This window comes from Rhea pennata, chromosome Z, assembly GCF_028389875.1.
Source record: "Rhea pennata isolate bPtePen1 chromosome Z, bPtePen1.pri, whole genome shotgun sequence".
Classification (NCBI taxonomy): Eukaryota; Metazoa; Chordata; class Aves; order Rheiformes; family Rheidae; genus Rhea; species Rhea pennata.
In genome coordinates this window covers 59,186,155-59,209,121 of record NC_084702.1, presented here as the reverse complement: position 1 = coordinate 59,209,121, position 22,967 = coordinate 59,186,155, and the positions used below count along the sequence as shown (strand labels likewise).

At 38.3% G+C, this 22,967-nt stretch overlaps 1 protein-coding gene and 1 long non-coding RNA gene across 7 annotated transcripts in view; one reads left to right on the top strand and one right to left on the bottom strand.

The window, feature by feature from the left end:
• Positions 1–201: 201 nt before the first annotated feature.
• LOC134153884 (uncharacterized) lies at positions 202–6,714 on the bottom strand. Its single transcript, XR_009961266.1, has 5 exons — positions 6,633–6,714; positions 3,273–3,350; positions 2,093–2,152; positions 1,248–1,454; positions 202–327 (listed from the first exon to the last, which is right to left on the bottom strand). It is a non-coding gene; the product is annotated as an uncharacterized LOC134153884 (long non-coding RNA).
• Positions 6,715–7,475: 761 nt separating this feature from the next.
• ERBIN (erbb2 interacting protein) overlaps positions 7,476–22,967 on the top strand; it is a 114,509-nt gene continuing 99,017 nt past the window's right edge. For 3 of the 6 annotated variants that reach the window (XM_062598979.1, XM_062598978.1, XM_062598976.1), the window contains exons 1-2: positions 7,476–7,504; positions 7,941–8,025. The gene's annotated coding sequence lies outside the window, so the exon portion shown is untranslated. Of the gene's footprint in view, positions 7,505–7,940; positions 8,026–13,203; positions 13,225–22,967 lie in introns of those variants that run through there. The other 3 variants (XM_062598980.1, XM_062598981.1, XM_062598977.1) reach the window with 2 other exon arrangements.

Sequence of the window (22,967 nt, the reverse complement as noted above, 5' to 3'; positions counted from 1 at the left end):
TTAACAAACACCCATCAGAATCAAACCTTGCCAGCACAGCAAATGCAAAATTCATAAATACCAACATATATAACAATCAATGTAAGTGCCCAGAGGACTATTAATTTCCATGGGTCTTGCTCATACACTTTTTCAAATGCAATAGAGCACATCAAACACATCAAATACATGCATGAGAAGGATGTGCGCGAAACTATCAACCTTTAGGTGTCACAGTGAACTTGCACAGATAACTCATTGCAGACACAGTACAGCGAAGGTTAGGAGAACACCTTTTCATAAAACAATCCACTCCTTTTCTTGCACAGCCCATATGCTCACAGGGATCTACAAAAAATTAAAAAAAAAAATCCTGAGAACTAAATTCTTAATTGTAGATAAAAAAAACAAAACAAAACAAAAAAAAAAAAAAAAACATAGACTCAGTACCAACATTGTTTTTAAAGCTTACAGTTTTCTTGCTGACTCATCCCTGTACATTCATGTTAGCAACTGTTTTCTCTCCAGGGGTTTAATTGCTTAAAATAATTTTATTATACAAGAACAATCACGAGTAGCAAAATCTACTTGTCAGCCCTGATTAATGAATTTCAGTCAAGTCTAAAAGCCTGTTCGTTTTCACTAGTTGTATCAGTTGGTCTAATTAAAGATACTACCTCTTCTACAAACCTTGCTTGTATCAGAGTATCGTAGCCACAGTGTCATCACTACACTCTCAAAATACTCGAAATCATAAGTTAGATAAAAGTGAAACACTTTTTGCTCCTACTTTTATAGAAAATGTAATAGGTGTGGGAGGAAAGAGGGAAGTACAATGAAGACTCACCATCATGCAAAGGCTGAAAAGCAGTGCTCTAAGGACCTCATAACAGCCACTATAGTTTACACTGATTTTTTTCCCACAAATTGAAGGGATTCTGTGCCACCTATATTTATATCTACGTGGATCTGTCTCACCAGCAGCAAAGAACAAGTTTTTCACATAAATCTTCTCTGTGCAGATATGAAGGGGGACCTTCTTGCTAAAAGCATTTCTATTTAATTTGAAGGTACACTGTGTAAACGGAATGCTTTGAAACATGTTGTGAAAGTATGTTGAGCTGATGCTGTCACAATGTTCAGTTGTAACTTCTGCTATATTGCTCTAGCATGGTCACTCGGAACGTATGCATTTTCTCAATATCGGTTTAATAAAATAAAATATTTAAAATATTTTATTTACAGAAATCATAATAGAGATTACTTACAGCTCTAGGCTAAGGGGTTCTTCTCAAGGCACCTGGCAAAGTCACTCTCCCTGGTGAGAATTTTTGCTTGTTTGCAGGTATGGAAACAAACCTGCACTTTGTGGCCTGTAAAGTCAGTATTTCCTTATTGACCTAGCATATTACTCATATCTGCCATGTAAGACAGTATCAAAATGTCTTTCAGTGGAGAAAATTAGTGGATGATACCTGTGAATGAAAACATTTAAAATATTACTTTGGTTTTATTGTTTTGGCAGCTCACATGCCTTAGAACTTAGGAGAGGTATAACTGAAAAAAAAATCTATTTCAGATTTTTAAAAAATCACTCTCTCAAACCATTTTTCCCCACAGGAACATGAGCAAAAATCTATAATTATTTTTGTTATGCTATCAAACAAGGGCAATGTTTTCCTTTTTTTTTTTGTTCAAAAGAGAAAAGGTAAATACTAAAAAAAGATTTCTTAGTACTTAGAACTATGTTGTTTATATTTGCCAGGTGGCAAAAAGAAAGGGAAAAAATATCTGAAGAAACTGAGCTGAAGATTCAGAAAAGAAGAGAGAAAGGGCAAGTCATAATGATTCTTGTTTAAGTACAGTTAAAATTGAATTTCATTTATGATGAAGAAATTCCATAAACATTTTAACGGATTCTGAAAAAAGTCAGTATTTTCCCCATAGTAAAGTTCTCTCTTACCATGAACCCTATTTTGCAGGCTGACGAAAATCAAAAAGATTGTTTTCAAGCCCTTCTAAAAATGTTTCAAGGCAGCTTCTCTACCAATCAAATTACTTAAAGTATAATTTATTAGTTTAACAGGTCAAGAAATAGGATAGTTCATCTCACCGGAATGTGTGGATCTCCTTGCTTCTATGGGGTTTGACCTGTGTTTCCAAACATGGCAGTCTGTAAGACATTCAACATTAAATATCATTAAGTCAACACTGAATCCAGGAATTCACACATTTTTAGTCCTCATTTTTACATGATTGAGATAGAAATAGATAGAAAATAAGATGAACAGGCCAACAATGAAAAAGTAATGAATTTTTTATGTGTGCACATATACACAACAGTGTTGATAAAAACTACTTAGAGATTTGGATTGTAGTGTTAGCCCCTTGTGAGAAATACCAATGCTCAGACTAGAGATAAGAAAGCTGTAAAATGTAAAATAAATGAAATTTGTTTCCCAATTACAGAAATATGGATTCATTCATGGTTAGCATGATAGGTACTATTATCATAATATATGCCTATATAGAATATTTCTGGAACGATAATTGCAATACATTTACAGTGTCTATTTCCACATCATTTATTCACCAATTCATTACTTCAGAAGAGATTCTTACGGGTTTCATCAGTTTAGAAAATCCACCACCATTAATTTTAAATAAACTTGCCACAGAAATTCTTCTTTTCTACCATTGGAGAGAGAGGAGAGATACTTTTCCTACAGGAGTATGCAGCAATAATTACCAGCCTTCAAAGAGCAATGTAACTAGTATACAGCTACTATAGAGCTACTATAGAGCTATTGTAATTGATTTCCTATAGAAAAGTTATTTCAGGTTTGATTAGAAGTTGGTACAATCCTCCTTCAGGATTCCTTTTTTGCACACAAAGATCCTCAACATTAGATGTTACCCTTTTTGGATCTGAGACGCTTACCAAAGGCAAAATACTAAGCAAAAGTGTATTTGGGGCAATTTCGTATTTTGCTCTTTCTGTCATATTCACGTTTAATTCTGTCTTCAGTGTGGCCAGAAGCAGCTCTGCAGGCTCTCATGAGCAAGGGACTAATGGTTACAATCCACAGATGTCAGTGTCCTCACATGGCATGACTCTAGTTTTCATTCCGTTCCATTTGTTTTGACTAGTACAAGATTTATGTGCTGGCATCAGCTGTCAAAACAGACTCTTAGGCTAAGAGGCTGCATCATAGCTTAAAGTCAGTGTTAACGCAACTGTCCAGGAGCAAAGCAGTACAAGTCAGGGAAGAGTAAAGGTGCCTTAATATCACCTTCGTGCCTTTTCTCCATCATGAGGAATGCTGTGCCAAGTGTTCCTCACTCAGAATTCAGGAGCTCACCCATGGTAACTAAGGAAGAGAAATACAAACAAAAAGTCACAATAAAATATTTAAAAATAACTCTAAAACATTCCTAACCATTTCTGGAACACAGCATATACAAAATAGGTTGCGGTGTTACAAAGTTTTTTTATTGGTACTTGCATAATACTCCAAATCTTTGTCACACAATACATATATGTTCATCACTGTATTTGATTACTTTTTGAAAATGGAACCAATGGAACCAAATATAGAGAAAACATCTTTGTGTGGTGTAACATAATATTTAGTCAGTGTAAATTGGGGATTGTTGCAAAGTCAAACTGAGTACAGACTGTTTACTTAGCTTCCCTTCACATACAATAGATAGGAACCTACATACTTAAGTTTTAACAATATGCTTCTAGGCCTTATTCACCACTAAACTACACCAGTTTTCTGTTAATGTAACTCACACTTTCATCAGCATGGAAGCGGTGTAATCCAGTTGTGAATCATATCAATTCAGAAAATGTTACATTAAGAATTTTTGCATGAACCATGGACATATTTAAGTTATGGACTATCCAAAATAAATAACAAAACTTCAACATTTGTTCAACGTTCTCTTGTTACGAGAAATGATTGCATATTGTCATGTCTTTCACGCAGTTGTTATTTCTACTAATTATCATTTAATACTTATATTGCAATGATGTCCAGAAGCCCCAATTCAACTCAAGTTAAAATCCATTGTTCAAGTCATTATCTAAACATTTAATGAGAAAAACTACTTACGTTGAAGGCCTTTCAATCTAACTCTTAGAAAAGCTGAAATACATGACTATAACGAACAGTAGAGGTAAGAAGAGGAGAAAGCAGCAATAAAACATCGTTATTCTGAACAACATACACATTGTTCAGAGCATTTGAAGCCTTTAAAGGTAAAAATATAGATGTGGCTGTTTCACCAATTATTCTTTCCATTTAGCTGCATGCTGTTGCAATATGTACAAATGTCACTGTTCAAATATAAAAATAGAAATTTGAATGAGAGAAGTTTAGGCTTGGTGTCTAATGTGAAACCGTGTATAAAGAATTTGTTTAAACTTTCTTTGGGATCACTTGCGTAGCCTCACTTGAAAGTGTCTCATTATGTAACTTTATATTTTGTACTTTGTGCACTTAATCTGTAATTATATGGTAACTGGGATACCAACTCTGGGAATTAATGTTGCTGGGGACTCTGTTGTAGCTGTAATCTAAATACTGCCTTGATATTTATAGCACTTTTAAATCCCTGGGATAATTCTTGGCATTTCTTAATTTGTATAGATAGTTGTATCTTGTCTATGTAAAATGTCTCCAGGAGCTGTGGTCTAGCTATCTATAGTTTCAGTAATCTTTGGCTAGACTTTTATTTTTCATGGCTAAAACTGTAAGCGAAATAAAATCTTACATTGAAACTAACATTGCAACTACAGTAGATCCTTCATGGGAACAACAGTTGCTATAAATTTCCCACACCCATCTATTATCCAGCTGCATTAATAAATGCATTGGGCAATGTGCAATACACATTGCCAAAGAACAATTTCATGTTAAAAAAAGTTATGATAATCTCATGCATAAAGTAGGTGCCTTGAAGAGTTCATGAACAGGAGGAGGACATCAGTTATAGACAGGTATTTGTATTTATTATGGTAAGGATACTTTATTGGGAATTTGACAGGAATGATCAATTGTTCATATGAGATAAAATATTGGTAACTTTATGAAAGCATCACTGTAGTGCATTATACAGAGAAATTTTAGATCTCTTGGCAGTGCTTTTTACTTTAGAGGCTGAAGTTCTCATACTTGGCCTTAGTCTGAAAGTGACTCATCTGAAGAAAATGGCCTATCTCAGCGCGCGCGCACGCACACACACACACACACACACAAAAGAGGTGATTTAATGCTTTGGAAAATATATAATTCTCTTTTATAGATGCTATAGTTAAAGTAATTTAGTTTAAAAGTTTGAAACTAGGCATAGATGTATTCCCCAAAAAGGATTATATGCTCTGTTAAGATGGAGACAGGATTCATTGAAAAGTAAACAGTAAACAAATACTTGTTATTATCCTAATAGGACTGTATCCTTACTTTCTGTATCTGAATAGATACATACTAGATACTCAAATATACAAATCCTATACACAGACAAGAAGTTTTAAATAAATAACAGTACTGTTAAACATTGTGGACTTACATGCATACGATCAACAGTACATCTTACTGCTAATGATTAAACTATCTTCATCCAAAGCCCTGTAAGAAACTGAACGAAGCGTAACGATCCTGAACTAACTAACTCCTGCAAACTGGAGTCATTTTCAAGGAATGGTAATGGTTTATACAACTTTTCACTTCTAGATGCATGCTAAAATCAGGGCCAAGTTGATACTAACCTGACCTACTATTTTCTATTGCTGTTTCGTGGCGCATGTAAAATGGCTTTTCTTAGCATTTTGTCCATTTTGCAGTAAACACATTATCATAATAAAACACTACCCCAGCTAAGTTGGTGGTAGTCCCAGCAGAGAAGCCAGAGATTAAATGGGCATGAAAATGAAACTAGGTCTATCCCTTGACATGGTCTCTGCAGAACACAATTATGGAACATAAGGTGAGCAGCATGTGTAAATCTGCCCCCCTGTCATCTTTGCTCTCTGTTTTGTGGCTGAACAGAGCTTCAGACTCCAGGACTGTTAAAACAGCATATTGCATACACAATAGGTTATCAAATATCTATGTCAGACAATCAAGGAAATTAAATACATTTCCACCAATATACAGTTGAGATCTAACACACACAAATGAGTATCAGTCGTAGCACAGAATCACCTATGACCTAAGATAAACATTCTTGGACGTTACTAGATACTACAGGTAACAGCATTTTCAGTAATATATTGTTGCATCGAGGGAGTTGAAATACTTATTAAAGAGAAAAAACAACTTTGTATTCGAGGGTTCATGTGAAAGTGTAACTATATATACGCAACCTTATTGTAATTGCTGGTATTTGCATCTAAGTTTGATGTAACATATCCATACACCCTGTTTAGCTGAAGGATGGTTTTTTGGGCTTCCCTCCTCCCCCCTCCATTGGTTCCTTCTCCCAGTTTCCTGGTAACTAAGTTACTGGAGCAGGAGGCACAACGAAGTGACAGCTGCTGGGACCGCTGCCAGCGTCAGACAGCAAACGTCTGATACGCGATCGATTGTCTGGGTGATTTTGGTATAATACGTGCAATTATTAAATTAGGAAGCTGCGCTGCTTACGCCCAAGGAAACACTTGTCATTCCCGGCTGGGTCTGTCTCGGCGACTGACGCATTCCTTCACAAGGAAATCGCGCCGCCCCCTCAACCCGCTTCTGCGCCTCCGCCAGAAACACGAACAAAAAATAGCAGCACCTCCCTCCCAGACAAGGAGGACATCGCTACCCCATGCGTGCTCGCGCGGCGGGAAAGGGCACCAGCGCCCGGCCCGGCCCGGCGCGGCCCGGCGCGGCGCGGCCCCGGGCGCAGAGCCCTCGCCTCAGCCCTGCGCGCGCCGCCGGCCCGCGCGCGCCGCCCCCACTTGCCCTTTGACCCCCGCCAACGCCCCCCGCCGCCGCCGCCTCGCCCCATTCCTCCGCGGCGCGGCGCGGCCCGCCGGCCGCCGCGCTCCCGCCCCCTGAGCAGCGCCATTGGCTGCGCCGGGCCGTCCCTCAGGACGCCCCTTACTCGGGATTGGCTGCGCCGCCGCCGCCCGCGCTCAGCCCCACACCGGGTGGGGGAGGGGAGGCCGGCGCGGCCTGGCGCGGCGGCGGCGCCGCTGCTCCCCTTCTCTCCGTCCCTCCCTGCCGCCCCGCCCCGCCCCGCCCGCCGCGGCGGCCGGCGAGCTGCCCGCCTGCCCCCGGCCGCCCCCGGCCCGCGGCGGCCGCCCCGCCCCGCCCCCCGCCGCAGAGCCTCCCGCGGCCTGGGCGGCGGCGGCGCGCACCGCACCGCACCGCACCGCGCCGCGCGGGCCCTGCACCGTTTGGCCCCGGCCCCCGCCCCCTTCCCGGGCGCCCTCCCGCGGCTCCCGCTGCCGAGGCAGGAGGAGGCGGGGGGGGGAGGAAGGGGGAAGTGTGAGAGAGGAGGCGGGGAGAGCGGGCGGCGGCGCGGGCAGGTGAGGATGGCGGCTGGCCGCTCCCCTCGCGCCCGCGGCGGCGGCCAGGCCGGGCCGGGGCGGCGCGGGAGGGCGCCCGCGGCGAGGAGCCGTTGGGGGGCGGGGGGCAGGCAGGCAGGCGAGGAGGGGTGGCCGTGCCGTGCCGTGCCGTGCCGTGCCGGGGGAGGGCGGGGGGCGCTGCGAGCTGGCCGCCGGGCGCCGTTTCTGCGGGGCGGTCGCGGCGCCGGGCGGGGCCGGCGGCGGGGCAGAGCCCGGCGCCGCCGGCGGGGGCCGGGACAAGTCCGGCTCCGCCGCCGCCCTCCCCCCCGTGCGCACGCACATCGCACGCTGCGGTCTGCAAACGCCTCCGTCCTCGTCGAAAGCTGTTACATCGCTTTCCCCCCCCCCCCCTTTCCTTTCCTTCCCCCTCTTGCCCGCTTCCCCCTTCTTCGAGAAGAAAACTTGATTGGATTTAACATATTTCCTTGGGATCGGAAGGGACTGCTGCCTGCTGGATCTGGCTTAGACACCCGACAGACGAGGTAAATTAAATAGAGAAGGTTTGGGGAGTAGCAGCAGCAGCAACGACAGAAAAATCCTTCCTCTGTTGAAGGGGGTGGGGAAAAGGAAGGAGTTTACGCTTCATTTTGATATCCTGTTTTTGGCCTTTATTTTCTGGTCGGCTTTGCGTTCTCCGCCTGCCACAGTTCGACTGTCCTTTGTGCTTCCCCCCGTCTCTCGCTAAAACACTGTCTGTACGGACGTACCCGCTGTTTTCATGGAGGCTGAGAAAACAATCTGGGGAGACCGAAAGTTTCTAGGCTCCTCAGACACAGAAGTTTCTTTGTTCAGTGGGAGAAGGTACTGAACTGAAACTGCCCGGCTCTGCGGCTCTGCTTCTGCTCCTTCTCTTTGAAAACAATTACTAACCCTGAAAGTATAATTATCAGGAAATAAGGAAGTCCTAAAAGAAATTATCTCCTTTATTTAATCGAAAGATCCTGGCGTTTGGAGCTCCCTGTATTTGCCGTTTCTTGTTTGTCTTTAACCTTGTCTTCTGGAATATCGGTTAGTGTGTAGCCCGCCTTCTTAAAAGTAACTGTTACATTTCTTTTATAAGAACTTGTTCTCGTAGTCCTCTGTAAATACTGTCGCAGTTTTTCCTCTCGACTACTGCCGCCGTCTCTCTTCCGCCCCTCTGCCCCTTCTCTCTCCCCTCAAGATGACGAGTTTGACCGCATATTTTTCAACTTGTATGGGAGAGGTCTGCATTGCATCTTGATCCTTGCACAAGTTCATCTCGAGAGCCTCCATTAAAAAAAAAAGAAACACTCCTCCTTTTTCTCCCTCTCGCCAGCAACTAGTTGTCTGGCTTCTTAAAAGTGCTGTTGAGGCTCTGGGTTAACATAGCCTCGTTTGGTTTTGGTAACCACTTCCTCCTTTTATCGGTTTTTTTTTTTTTTTTTTTTTTTTTTAAGACTCCTGTCTGAAGGTGTTGGAGGGTAAACTGAATGTGCTGTGCTGGTGACTACTGCTTGTTATGTCAAATAGTTGCATTTAATGAAGCAATATTGCTCACCACAGATTGATTTCACATGCCTCCAAGTGGTAATTATTGGTTAAGTTCTTCATGGAGGCAAGGAATTTCTTGTCCTGTAAATGTTTAAAATGAGCTGTAAGCCATAGCTCTGTACTAGCCTATTTTTCTAAATCATTATTGCTGTTTGACAAACTGAAAAGCAGAGCATTTGTTAGACAAGATACTTGAGAGACTGAAGAATGTGCATCTGAGATGGATGTGTTGCTGTTTTTGATAACTGGACAAAGTAATTTCTCTGCAAAGATTTCAGAACTATGGTATTTGTGGTCTTTGAACTGAACCAAGTAGTCTAGTGTGTGAGAAAACGTTATTAATCCTGCTCAGGCTGTTTCATTAAATGATGTATTGCAAGGAAAAATGTTAAACTTTAACTGACCTAAAGTGGCTTCTATTGCTGATAACAAGTGATTTGGTTTGCAATTTATAGACTTACCTTCCTAGGCAGCAGTAAAGGTTATTCTTAGGCGTCTGAAAGGGCTGAACAAAATAAATGGCAGTGAACTTCAGTTTCCTTATATGGCTGATGCTTGGCAGAAAAGCAATGAAGTCTAAATAGAGTAATCCTTTTACAAAGAACGATCACTTTCCAAAGCAGTGTTTCAGCCCCAATAATGACTTGAGATTTAAAGGGGGTGTGTGGGGGGAGGAATTGTAGCAATGCATGACAAATTTAGTTGTAAACCCCTATGTTCTTAATGGATGCAATTTTGTTTCTTTTCAGACCTTTTGTGTTTCTCATGATGCACTTGATATTTTTCAATGCTGTGCAGAAGAATAGATCCTTGTAGCAGAGCCACAACTTTTTACACTAGTGTTTTGTCACCATGGTAGCTATGGATAAGGCCCTTTTTAATGATGAAAGTGTAATTCACTACTGCGTACAGCTAATGGTTATATCATAGAATGCCATTCATGTCATTAACATAGTTCAGTAGTAATGAAGGACTGTATTCTTTCTGAAGACCAACTGTCTCAGCTAAAAATTAGGTAGTCATTGATATTTGTTTCATGAATAAAATGATTTAGGTGTGCACATGGCAGCTCATGTTGTTTGAAACAGCACTTCATAGGTATGTGTTGATGGCTTGGGGAAACATTCTTCCTCTCTGGCTGTTCCTGGCTCATGAATTAAATTAAGTGCATGTAAAGATTGTTACCTTTAGATATGCTTACAGTCAAAAGAGCTAAAAGGTAACAGATATGGCATGCTATCATGAAGACTACAGTATATTTTTTCAACAATTTTAGTGAAAATATGGATAGATTTGCCTTATTAGTAAATGGGCAAGTTGATAATAGTAGTATAAATGTACTGTAAGATATCTACTCTGATAATGCTCCGTAAAATACCCATTTTCACTTCATGTTCATGCAGATTAGATTGGGGGGCTCTCTGGAAGAAGTATTACTCATTGAAAATTGCCCAGTGTCTTATGCTATGGTGGCATTATGATTTTTCTTCAGTGGAATTTGTTTAGAATCTGTACCCTTATGACTGAAGAACCACACTTGAAACATCCAAATTAAGGAAAGGGAGATTGTGTGTGTGTGTGTGTATGTATGTGTGTGTGTGTATATATATGTATTTACACACACATGTGTGTACAAGTAATACATATGTATGTTAAAGTTACCATGTTAGTAGTAAGTTCTAGAAATAAAAGGGGATGAGAACAGAATTCTTCAACTCCGCTTTCCCGTAGGAGTATAATAGATCATTGGCTACTTTGTTTTTTGCTTTGTTTTTGTCGTTCCTACTCCCAAACAAAAAGGAAATTTTTCCAGGGAAAGTGTAATATAAAGATAATGCGTTTGATATTTCTTCTTAACAGTATATTCTCCCTATGGAATAACCTAATCCATTAAAGGAGTGTCTGACATTTATTCCACGTAGTGGAATTACAAACTTAAACTTTTCCAAAAGAGTGACTGGTTGGCTTGAAGAAGCAGCCACTCCTGATAAGAAAATAGTAGATTATTTTCCTATGTGAGCAAGCAAATGTTGGTTATGACAGTTGTGCAGGTAGTTAAACATGAACTGTCTGCAAAATAAAGATTTGGATATATAACTATTAGCTTTCAAGTAAGTAAAGCAACTTTTCAGCTCCCCTTTTCATGTAAGAATGAAAACACTGAACATGAGTAACATGATGATATCATGTTCTTTAGTAAAAAGTCTATAAATTACTTTTTTAATTTTAAAATTTAAACTATGCAATATTTGTGATAACCTATTAAATTACTAGCTTAGTGTCTTTGGAGTGTCTTATAAAGTCCAGTGTACACTTGTGAGGTATGGATTACTTTTCTTGCAAATTCTGAATATTTAACTAGTTTTGAGAGATTTGCTTAATGTTTTGAATGTGTAGGGAATATCTGTTTGTACGTATTATGGGTAACTTGTGAACAGTTCCGTGGCTAGTTGCTTATCACACCCTGGTCCAGTTCTGGATAAGAAGTACAAAAAAAAAGATTTTTTTGACTTGTCCATGCTCAAACATATGATAACTTTCCACGGTCCTCACCATTCTCCTCATCTTTCAGGGATTGGTGGCAGTATGCCACTGCATTTCCAACTGTGAAGGTAGCATACAGAGCCCGCTGTATCAGCACAGCTGGCACACTGCTGGGTAGGTATCAGCAAAAATTAGTGGGCCTCGACAATATTACTTAAGGTACTTCAGTAACAATTGATAAACCCAGAGCTATTCTGTGTAGCTTTTTAAGATTATAAGGGTGATCTAAAGATTAACATGACTGCTTTAATGACAAAATGGGTGGAGTTTTTTTGTTTGAAAGATTTTTGACTGTAAAAAAATTGCTTATTTAAGTAATATTTCCAGTTAAGAATACAATGCTCATGTACTATGAGTAAAACATTTTAAATATAAAATTTTGAGCGTGAGGATGCTGACTTAGGAGAGTGCATGTAAATATGTTCTGCCTGCATAAGAAAAAATGGAAAAAGTGAGTGTTACTGTGTTGAAATTGGTAGTATTTTTATTATATAATAAACTTGGGATAACTCGGCTTTTTCTGTTGTTCTTGATCGTAGTACTTTGTCTCTAAAAGATACTATTTTTTGGTGCTTAATTTTATGTATAGATGTTTGAACTCTCTGTTTAGTTTCATCTGTGCTTCCCCTGAGGATGATATAGAAGCATGGTGTTTCAATACTAAATTGCCCCTTCCACCTTTAAAAATGCATCAGGATTTTGCATAATTGAAAGATAAAGTTAAGCAGATCTTAGTTTGGCTTCATCTAGACCAAATGGGAGTGTACTTACGATAGAGAATGTCAGCATTGTGTCAAGCTTCCCTTGGGTAGCTTAAGTTGAAAAGTATATTTCTTCTTCCTATATCTGGAGCTAATTTGTAGATACTTGATACTAAACAGTCATTATACATGGGAACAAAGAGTGATGATTAGGTGGAGTCTGAAGACAATGTGAACTATCTCTGTTGCTGTTGCTGTCCTGGCGGTTGTAATATTATGGAAAGGTACCATGCCTCTGGAGCTTCTAGTGTGTTTGATGACTGAATCTTGCCAGATAACATAATCTTATCTCCTCTCCACTTCATCCGTTTCAGTAACAAATGAATGATTTGGCCTTACTCTTCCATCTTATTTTTTGGCGTGGCCAGGGGCCAAGAAAATATTAGGTAACAACACTTGTGCACAACCTTTGTTGTACACAATTTTGTTGACTAAGGAGGGAGGAGGAACGTTTTGTGCTGTCCTTTGTTCTGTATCTATGCAATGATTAGACACAGTCTAGATCTTACAGATTACTTGTGATAGTAAGAAAAACTTGTTTCTCTGTGAAAGCAGAGCTACCAAAGGGAAGTAAAGTGATTTGAAAGTACACAACCTTTTTCCATAATTTGCTAAATTCTAGAATATCTAGTATTATACATGCTTGCATCTTCTGTAAATCAAACTAATTTCTTGAACTCTAATGTTTCACATTGCTATAGAAGTGAATCCTGCAAGTGTAAAGCTGTATTATGTATGCATAGTAAAACAACTGCTAAGCGAATATTCTTTCTGATTCTCTTATCTAGATGTATGTTGTGAGAATAATATTTGGAAGAAAGTATAGATCAGCATCCTCAGACTGGTTAGTTCAGAATTCACAAGGTATGTGAGCTTCCTTTCCAAACAAAGGTTTCTAAGCACACTGAAATCTCCAAGTTGATGTAGAGCAGTAAGTACAGTGCTGTGCTTCTTGTCGTATAGCCCATCATGAATGTGGCTGGGGTGGAATGAGCAGAAATAAATATGTGGTCCAAGAAGTTAATGATCTGTCTATTCTGGATTATCTGATAATGCCAGTGGGAGACTTCGCAGCTATATGAGTAGAATTTCTTTTCTGGAAACAGATAGGTGGGTAATACCTGTTTCAAGTGTTGAGCTTTCTGTTCAAGTTATAATTGCAGTTTGGAAGCAGATGCTTGGCTTAGAGTTGTCTTCCTGTGAACTGTTAGTGCCCAGTGATGACTGATTGTGCCACTTACCTCGTTCTAGCTTTAGGAGGAACTCTTAAGAGGTTTGAAGTCTCAATGAAAGTTGCAGTTACCTGAAATGAAAAATGTCTTAGGCAGCTCTAATTTGGAATGGGTATTGTTTCCTTTTGAAGTGGCCGGGGCCGCCTTGTTGGCAGGATAAGCTCCAGTACTAATTGAATTAAAAGTATTTGAAGTTCTATTAGTTTGCTTAAAGATAGCTGCAGAAAGATCTGTGAAAACAGTATCTGTCTTGGTTTCTGAAGTATCATGCTTTGAGTTTTACTGCTGCCTTTGGAACCTTCTAATTGTTTTTTTACTCTAGTTGGCCTGGGAAGTTCCTGTAGCAGCTGTACAGAGGTCTGGCTCTTCCAGACAGTTCTGGAAGAAAAGTTTAATGTTCTTCAGTAGTTTTATGTCTCATAATGTGCAGTCTAAGTTTAATGCAGTTACAGAAGCTTTTTTCAGTTTCCCTGACCCTCCTTTTCTTGGTGGCATGTTTCAATATGTATCTTTAATTCTTCTGGCTCTATTTTTCTTAATAGCAGCTGTTAAGAACTTATGTTCTGTGTATATGATCAGCCTTGTTCAGTTTCTTTCTTTTTTTTTCTTGATACTTCTGCTTGATATTTTAGGATTCAGTTGTTTCTCAGGAAGACTTCAACTTCTGAAGCTTCCTAAGAAGGAAAGCAGAAGGGTGTAGATGCTTCAAGCTACATCAGTATATCTGAGTAATATCTGACATGCAATGCTAGATGTCTGTGAATGTCAGTCACAGGTTCAGCAAAAATCAGAAGGTTTTTGCTGTGGATGTCATTCTGAGAGTTTGGATAATGGAGAGTTTCCAGACTCTTCTGGAAGAAATTTTGGTAGGCTACTAAGAAATCTTTGGAGAACTACTATTTCCTCCCTCCCACACCACGTGACTGGAGTCTTAATGGAATTAATTTTCATGAAGAGAGAAGTGATAGTTTAGACGACGAACCCTATTATCAGCAACGTAGTCGTATTACCACAGGTCTTCTGTCTTCACTTACAGTTAACCTGGAAGATAGGATGGAGTTTTGTATCTGAAACTGGATATGGAGGAACTCTAAAATTTAAATAATGATGCTAATGTAAATTATGAATGTCATCTTCCTCTGTGGAAACATTATGCTTAATATTCTGCATGGGCTTGCACATGCCTATGGTTAAAACAAACGAAAAGCTTGGCTGTGTAAGTATTTACAAGATTGAGGCCTGTATTTTCAGTGAAAATAAACTGATAAGTGTTTCAGCACAGCAATTTAAGTCTTCCATGTGAAAAATGCTTATGTTACAGCGTATAACATGCAGGTGCTGAATTTACTTTATTGCTTCCACTTTGGCCTGGTAGGTAGGTTTCTTGAACGAGGGGATGGGTGTGTAGAGAGCCTTCAGTATATCTTGATAGCTTACTGCTGCTACATTTATTTGCAGTGACAAATTAGCCTGCAGAATGTCAGTGTGGTAGTTAACTCCTTTTAGGACAAAGTACTCGTTTTGGGTTACTTTTGGTCACATAATCACGTATTACGTTAACCCTGGAGTTGCAGGTCGTTTATATTCTGAGGTGCTCTGTAATTGTGCATTGGGTTTTTTTTTTTTTTTTTTTTCCCTTCTCTTCGGAGTAGGATCTTCACTAATTCACTGAGGGAGAAAATTCAAAAGTTCACACGTCTCTTTGTAGCTTTCCAGCCTTTATCACATTTATTTCAGTTATGCTTTGATCAACTCGTGTAGGATGATTTATTCTAAATAATGGAGAATATTCATGAGTGTTTCAGCAGATCTCCTTTTGGGGAAGAACTAGAAGAAGAAGGAATTAAGTAAAGAATACCAGATGAGAGTTTACTCCATTTGGAGCAAACCTGGAATTTTTCTTTAAGGTCACTTTTTTTGATTTACATACAGATATTTCAAAAGCTGTTTAAAAACAAAGTAACATTAATTTCAAATTAATTTAAAAATTAATTAATCTACTTTAATAGCTTCACTATTTTAGTGCAATATTATTTAACTGTAATGCATTTGTGGGGTTTTTTTTGTTTTGCTTTTTGGTGGACTACTTTCTGAATGATGTTTGGGAGGGAAGGGAGTTTTTTGTAGCTGTTAAAGTCCTGCTCTTGCAGCACGTTATTCTCAGTTAAGATTTTCATGCTTTGGATCTAGTACTAGAAATCTAATCTAAAGAAATAAAAATGTAAACAATAAAAATATTAGAAAAGCAAGATAGATGGAAAATATTTTTAAATTTTAGACTTAGGCAAGAGTAACTTTCTCTTCCATTTGTATTTCACTGGGTGAGAACTACCTTTCAAGGAATGCTTCCTTTGTCTTGCTTTACTGAAGCATAGCAGAAGTGGTGAGAGTCATACCATTCCTGGGTGCTTTCTGCAGTGCTGCTCTTGCTAGAGAAACATAGTTAAGCAGGAAAGCTTTTCCGTACAATTCTCCTGCTTAGTACCAATAAAAGGGAAGAAAAATGCAAAAGTCCTGTAGTCTTTCATGAAACTGAATTGGTTTTGCAATAGCAGTCTGTGACACCTCAGGGAAAAGATTATGATTCTATTGGTGAAGCAAATTAAAAGAAAGTTATATGATAGAAGAAAAATGCATCTTTAATGACTCCTCCTAGTCCCCTTTTTACTTTTCCACTCCCTTTCCATAAAATGCTCAAGAACTAACAAATACTGGATGCTTTCTCTTTCCTCTGTCCCAAATAGAGAGTCCTTGTCTGTTTTCATTGAATTTAAATGTATATTGGCTCATCCTAGATTCATAGATAATCCATCGTACTATTTGTGTTACATCTGATGAAGTTTAAATTTAAAACTTCTAAATATGAAATACTGAGGAATAACCTTCACTCAAAATCCAAATGTTATTCATTTTTCCTCATACTTGTATTAATCTGTTTTTAATCTTTCAGAAGTTTGAAAGGAACTACCCATTGGGTAAAAGTTTTTTTTAGATCAGAGTTATAGAATTTTCTTAAGTTCATTGTACTGTTCTGTTTCCTTATTTGAGAAGAAGAGGCTGACATGATAATAGCAAATCAGTATGACACTATGCCACTTTTACTAAAGTAGTGCCAAAGTCATATTGAAACTTTTTTCCTCCTGCTAGGAAGTGTGGGATGTCACAAAGTTAAGTAACACTTTAAGCTGAGTTATTATTAAATCAACTTTGAATTAAGTTTTTGATCCTATAATTTCCAGGGTAATAGGAAGGAAGAGCCTTGGTTCTGCTAAGTTCTATCTTACATCCTGTCAGGTGAAAAACTTGTTTTGACTTGTTTTCTCCCTTTCCTTCAGGTGGAGGGAGATTATAGGTTGGCAAAAATCAAATGTGCCCTGTGAGAATAAGGTTGGGTAAATGGAGGACAAGAAAAATGGAAGTGCTCAGCCATATGCGATATGTGAAGAGTCTGTGGCTGGAACAACAGTTCAGGCAAAGACAATTCTTGTATATCAAGAAGGATGATTAGGGTGGATCAGGATTAATTTATTAGTTGTAAAATTAATGTAGAAAAAACAAAATAAAGCAAAGTACAGTTCAGGGTCTTTTTTATTCGTCCAAGATAAGGACTTTTAAAAAACTGCTGAGAATATTATTAAGCTAATACGTGTTACAATTACTGTATAAATTAGATGGAGAAGAAGCTTGAAATTAGGAAAATACTATTTTTTAAACTTAGATTCTTTATAGAAATAGAAGATGTTTGCTTTCCTTATTGCAGTAGTGATGAAGGTGTGTTAAAGCAAACTGTCTTTTCAGTTTCACTGCAAATAGAAGTTTTTAGTCTATAATATTACATTTTATACTAAAAAACACAAAAGCAAAAAGGGAGCTGGCTTGTTGAGGTGGATGACATTCATTATAAAGGGACAGAAGAATTCTTTAACTTCTTTCTGAAGTTAAACTGAAATCTAGTTGTATGTGTTGTTTCTTTGAGTAGTGACTCTCAGGGTACTGTTTAGTATTTTGTGTGTTAGGATATGTCTTTGTTTTGGGGTGTAATTTTTGAAATCTGTCTACCAAATAGGCAATTAAAACGTGTGTGCACAACTCTTGCCTGTGTATAACACTAACATCTTCCTCTCTTACACTGTGTTCTAGGAATGTGTCTCCACTTGTGGGCCTCAGCACAGATTGGATTGTGTAACCTATCTAGATTTGATGCAGCAATTCTTCCGCACAATTGATCCATTTTGGTATTAGCTAGAGGGTTTTGAGTGTGCAAAACCCATGTACTCGACCTTTAATTTTTTTTTCTCTGTCTGGTACTGTTTTGGGCCCTATGTTCTTCTGATCTCCGTTGTTTGGTCATCTGAGTTTTAGCTAGAATTCTTGCAGCTAGTTTTTGGAAGAAATGCATGTAAAGCAGGGTGTCAGGGGCTGTTTTGTTTTTAATACATTTAACACAATTTAGAAAAAAAAGTAACTAGATATATCCTGATAGCTGTTGATATGAAATAGTTTATCTATTTTTTTCTTTCCACTTCAGTTTGTGCTGAACTGCTATGCATTGAAGATTGCCTAAATTTATGTGCAGGCAGTTAGATGGAAAGTCTACTGTATAGGTTAGAACTTTTCTTATGTATTGAAATACTGCATATTTACAACAGTGCAGCTTGCTTGTTTGAAAACCTTTGGTATCTGCTGCAGATGGCTGTATAGTCTAAGGAGTGGTTTCCTGGCTGCATTGTACATGGAGTGCCAAACATGAGAGCAGTTTTGTTCTGGAATGTCAAAATATATTAAATCCATTCAAGAAGCAGCATATGTCAAATGAATAAAAATATCCACACACATGCAAAACAGAATATGGTAGATATGTTTTTCAAAACTGACTATTTTCCTGAATTATGGAGTTAAAAAAAGACATTAAATGAAAAACTCCTTGTACTAGATACTGAGGATAGTGTTTAGTGTCAATTGCTGTTTTACACTTTCAGCATTTTTGCTTTCCTGTTGTTCATTTTCCCCATACCTTATTTTTTTCCTTTTTATTAACACGTGCAATACATTGAAATATCCACAAATTATCAAAAGGAGGTGCTGTATAAGGGAAGGATTATTATTTTTCTTCCTTGAATATTTAGCATCTGCAGCATACAGGGTTTGTGGTTTGGGTTTTTTCTTTTTGTAACTATAATTTATGCTTTTCTTTACTAGAAGAGATATAAATGATTTCTTGATGTTGCAGGTAGAAAACCAGGAATTTTAGAAATAAAAAGGGGCAGTGAAGGATTTTGATTCGGCTCACAATCTTTAATTCCAACAAATTCTCAAGGCAGGAAATGGAAACATGTATGAATAATAGCTCCAAATATTGCAGGATTTTATTGTGATAAAGAACCAAGCCCACAGCAGTGTGTGCTTTGTTGCATTTTACTTCCTTCCTTGTCAGTAAAGCAGTAGTCACTTTGATTCCTCTTAGTTAGAAGGCAAAGATATTAAAAACTGCATTGACAAGGAAATGCAGGTTGTCTTTTTAGGATTATAATTCCATCACAGATCAGATCAGCATGAATTTTTCCTTTAATATGAAGTAATTTGAAACCTTTGATTTCATAACTTTCTTACAACAAAAACCCTGAAGGAGTAAAGTGTGCTTCTTTAAAGCAGTTTTGTCATTTCTGAATATTTTTGCCTCTTTTTTTTTTTCCATCACTGTGATTAGGCATAAAGTTAACTTCAGTGAATTATGTTACGTAAGGTCCCTAGTGCTATTTTGTCTTCCGAAAGAAGTGGTAGAGCCCTGAAAGACGGGGGAGTTGAGAGCAGGTTTTTTCTTTTCCTAGCTGTGGAAGGTAGGGATTTCTTTAAATCCAAATGTTACTAAATGCTTATTAAATAATTAAGTAACTTCATCTGAAGACTAGCCATAGCAGAGACCATAGTTATCAGCATTTCTCTCTCTTTTTTTTTTTTTTTTTTTTTTTTTTGGCAGGGGGGAGAGAGTGGGGTGAAGCGATACTAAGAGTTCAGATGTAAAACAGCAAGAAAGCTTGCCATGTGGTCTTGTCCCCTGGATTGAAAGGGGAGATGCTGGTGTTTTTGTTGTTGTTTGTCTGTCTGTCTGTTTGTTTTAAACTCTGCCCTTCCTGTTTCCTGAAATTTTTAAGTATTCCATGGTAATAATGCAGTCAACTAAGGATGTATTCACATGCTGAGAGATAAGACATTCAGTCCAAAAGAATTTCTGCAAATTGCTTGTTTGTGTCTAGGTCCTTGTTAGCTGGGTTCTCATGTGTCTTTAAAATTTGTTCTGGCAGTCCACCTGTCTTCCCTGCTTGAGATGTATTTTAGTTTGTCTGATCTCAGCCTTTTTGGAATAGTTTTAGGAGGATCTGTAGAAAATATGTTGGAGAGCTGTAGAAAATATGTCAGAGAATAAAGGAGCTCTCCTTCATTCTTAGTTCTTCCATGACCATGGCATCTGTTTTCATTCTGGTCACCAAATTTTTTGTGCTTGCTAAACATAGAGTGGGCCTGCTAGCCAAGGAAAGCCTTATCTGATGGATTATTATGCATTCCAGTGTTTATACTTCCAGATAACTTTTTTTTTTTTTAAAAAAACACATTAAACATATATCTAGGCCAGTGGCTCCTTTGCATATTTCAGGTCTCAATTTTTTCCTTTTACCAATCCATTCAGTATTTAAAAGAAGATTAAGTTGCAGATTGATACCCATTTAAGATTTTATATATATATATATATAAAAAATCAAACTTAATGTTATAGTTATCTCCCCTTTCCTCAACTGAACAACTTTACCAGGAACATTTCTTGACAAGAGTTTCTTGTATGAGTCATTCTGATGACTTTTTTTTTTCTAAAATGAATTTAAGTGATTTTCTCAATATAGTAATTTAAATATATATTTACAATTTGTTTTGTAAAGTGTAATTCCATTCCCTCAAACCTCCTCTAAGTGTAAAGCAACTAACTGCCTTTTTGTTGCAAAAATATGCATAGCATTTTCAGAGCAAGGATGTCTTTCAGTTAAGACAACCACATCCTGTAAACATTTCTTTCAGTCCTGAAATCAGAATGTAGAACACTAACTGCTGACATATCACTGCTTGGACCATAACTGTTTACTGATCTGTCATAGCGTCTTCTGGCTACCTGAAGTATCTGTAGGGCGGAGGTATTTGCTGTGGTTACAAAATGTCCATAAACAATTATTTTAAAATTATTTTTCTTCTTTCAAAAAAAATTATGAATCCAAGGCTAACTCATTAGATTTTAAGAAACGAAATTGTATAAACCGTCAAACTGCGTTGTATTCTAAGGTTGTGCTAAACCATCATATTTTAGTATGTGAATGTGCTCTTGTGAACACTGATTTATTTCTGCAAAGATAAGGACCTTTCCTTCTCTTTCATACAAAGAGGAAAAATATTTAAAAATAGTGAAATTAAAATCTTTACTTTGAAGGAATCTTAATTTAGAAAGTCTGTGACTAAAGGTTTAGTCTTAGTGCCTACACTTGGAGGAGATTAAGCAGGTAAATTTCGTGTTACCTTATTCCTATGCAGGTCCTTTGCTTCATCTGTAAAGATCTTGTACTCAAGGTCACCATGAATTGATCAGCAAGCTAATCTCATTTAAAAAAGAAAAAAATCCCTCAATATTTTGTAAGATTCTTTTGGTGGTCAGTTCACTGATCTCATTAGTGGTGTGGTTCTGCAAACCCTTGATTTGAGAAAAGGTGGGTGGAAGTAGGGGAAAAGCAGGGCTTGTGTGTTCTTTAGCAGACTGTAGTTTGTATTAAGCGTAGCGTGGATTGACTTCTTAGGTTGAGCTGCAGTTGCTGGTTTGGAATATTCTTTCACTTGATCACAGTAAATGTAAATTTCACTCTTTAATCTTCAATTCGTTTCTCAATAAATCTTCCGCAGAGGTTAGGAGTGCAGTTTAAAAACTGGGATATTTACCAGTTATATTTATTTCAGAGAAGTTTTAATTATTCTTTCCTGCTCTTTAAGCATATACAGATTGACTGTCAGGCTCTGGACTAGGAATTTCATGCTTGTCTTCCACAGAGCTGAAGATAGTTTGGCTTCTAAGAACAGGTGTGAAAATACATAGTGTTTAGTCAATTTCCAGAACATTTTGACAAATAACAATATATTTGATCTTCTGTAAAATATGTTGTGATATAGGAAATAATTAACCTTGGTAAGAACTGAAACTTGAAAAATGCAAAGAGGAATGAAGTGCTGTTCAGTCCTTCATTGCTGTGGGAGATCAAGTCTTTTCTTCCTGAAGACTACCTTCCACTTGCTCTTGAGACTTTCACACCTAGGTGTGGTATGTTTTTTTTTCTTTTTCTTTCTTTTTCTTTCTTTTTTCTTAGGGATTCCTGGTGGGTTTGTGTTTTTCATCATGTGGAGGATAGTTCACCAGAGTTTGAATGTGGGCTGCTTTACTTTCAAGCTGGAATCTAAGGCTAGTGTGAACAGAACTGAGAGGTGATAGACAGCCAGTATGATTAGTAAGCAAGTTTTTATGCACTATTACTGATAGAATGATGCTATTAGAAATACTTGACACTGATAACTTAAGGTGTTTACTTTTTCATCTCAGTTGAGCAATGTATATCCATGCTAATTTAATGAAGGGCTGAAGGTGCATAGTTTAGGGACCTGGGGTTGGATGAATAAAACGCACTGCATCTTCATAACGCTGAAATCTTCTGGGAAAGTTGCAGCCCTGGTTTGAAGGTGCCCTGTGACTCTGGAGTGCAGTGATGTAGGCTATAGGCGTCTCACTGGGCTGTTGTTCACCCAAGAAGTGCAAGTAACAGTCCTGATTTTTCTCCCATCTCTGGCTTTTACCCCAAAATGCCAAGCCTATACAGAAGAGAGGAGGTGGTATTGATTAGCATAAGCACTATAGAGAGAAAAAGATTTTTCCCTTTTTTGATACCAGCTTTTTAAGACTCTTTAATACTCTGCTTCTCTCTTAATCTGAAGAGATTAGAATGGGAATGAGATTTTTGGCCAAGACACCTGTGTGTTTTGGAAAAGCACTAGTAAGTTTTTGTCACGTTTTTAATAGGTGGGGAGAAGGGGGCATATCCAGCATCCTATAGTCTCAAGTAAAATTATTTTCTTGATCTGAGTTTTCATTACTGTTCCCTGCAAAGTGTTTCTTAGAGCTACTGCCTGAGAAACATTTGAGTTGCATGGAGTTTTTCCTTCTTCGGTTGTACTAGTACTAACAGTAACAACTTTTGCAAGAGAAGCTTTGCTGGAAGATGCCTACTTACTGCAGTAGTGCTGTGTGTCAAGTGGATAGCCTTGAAAACACCCTCAAGGAGATAAGAAGTTATTTCT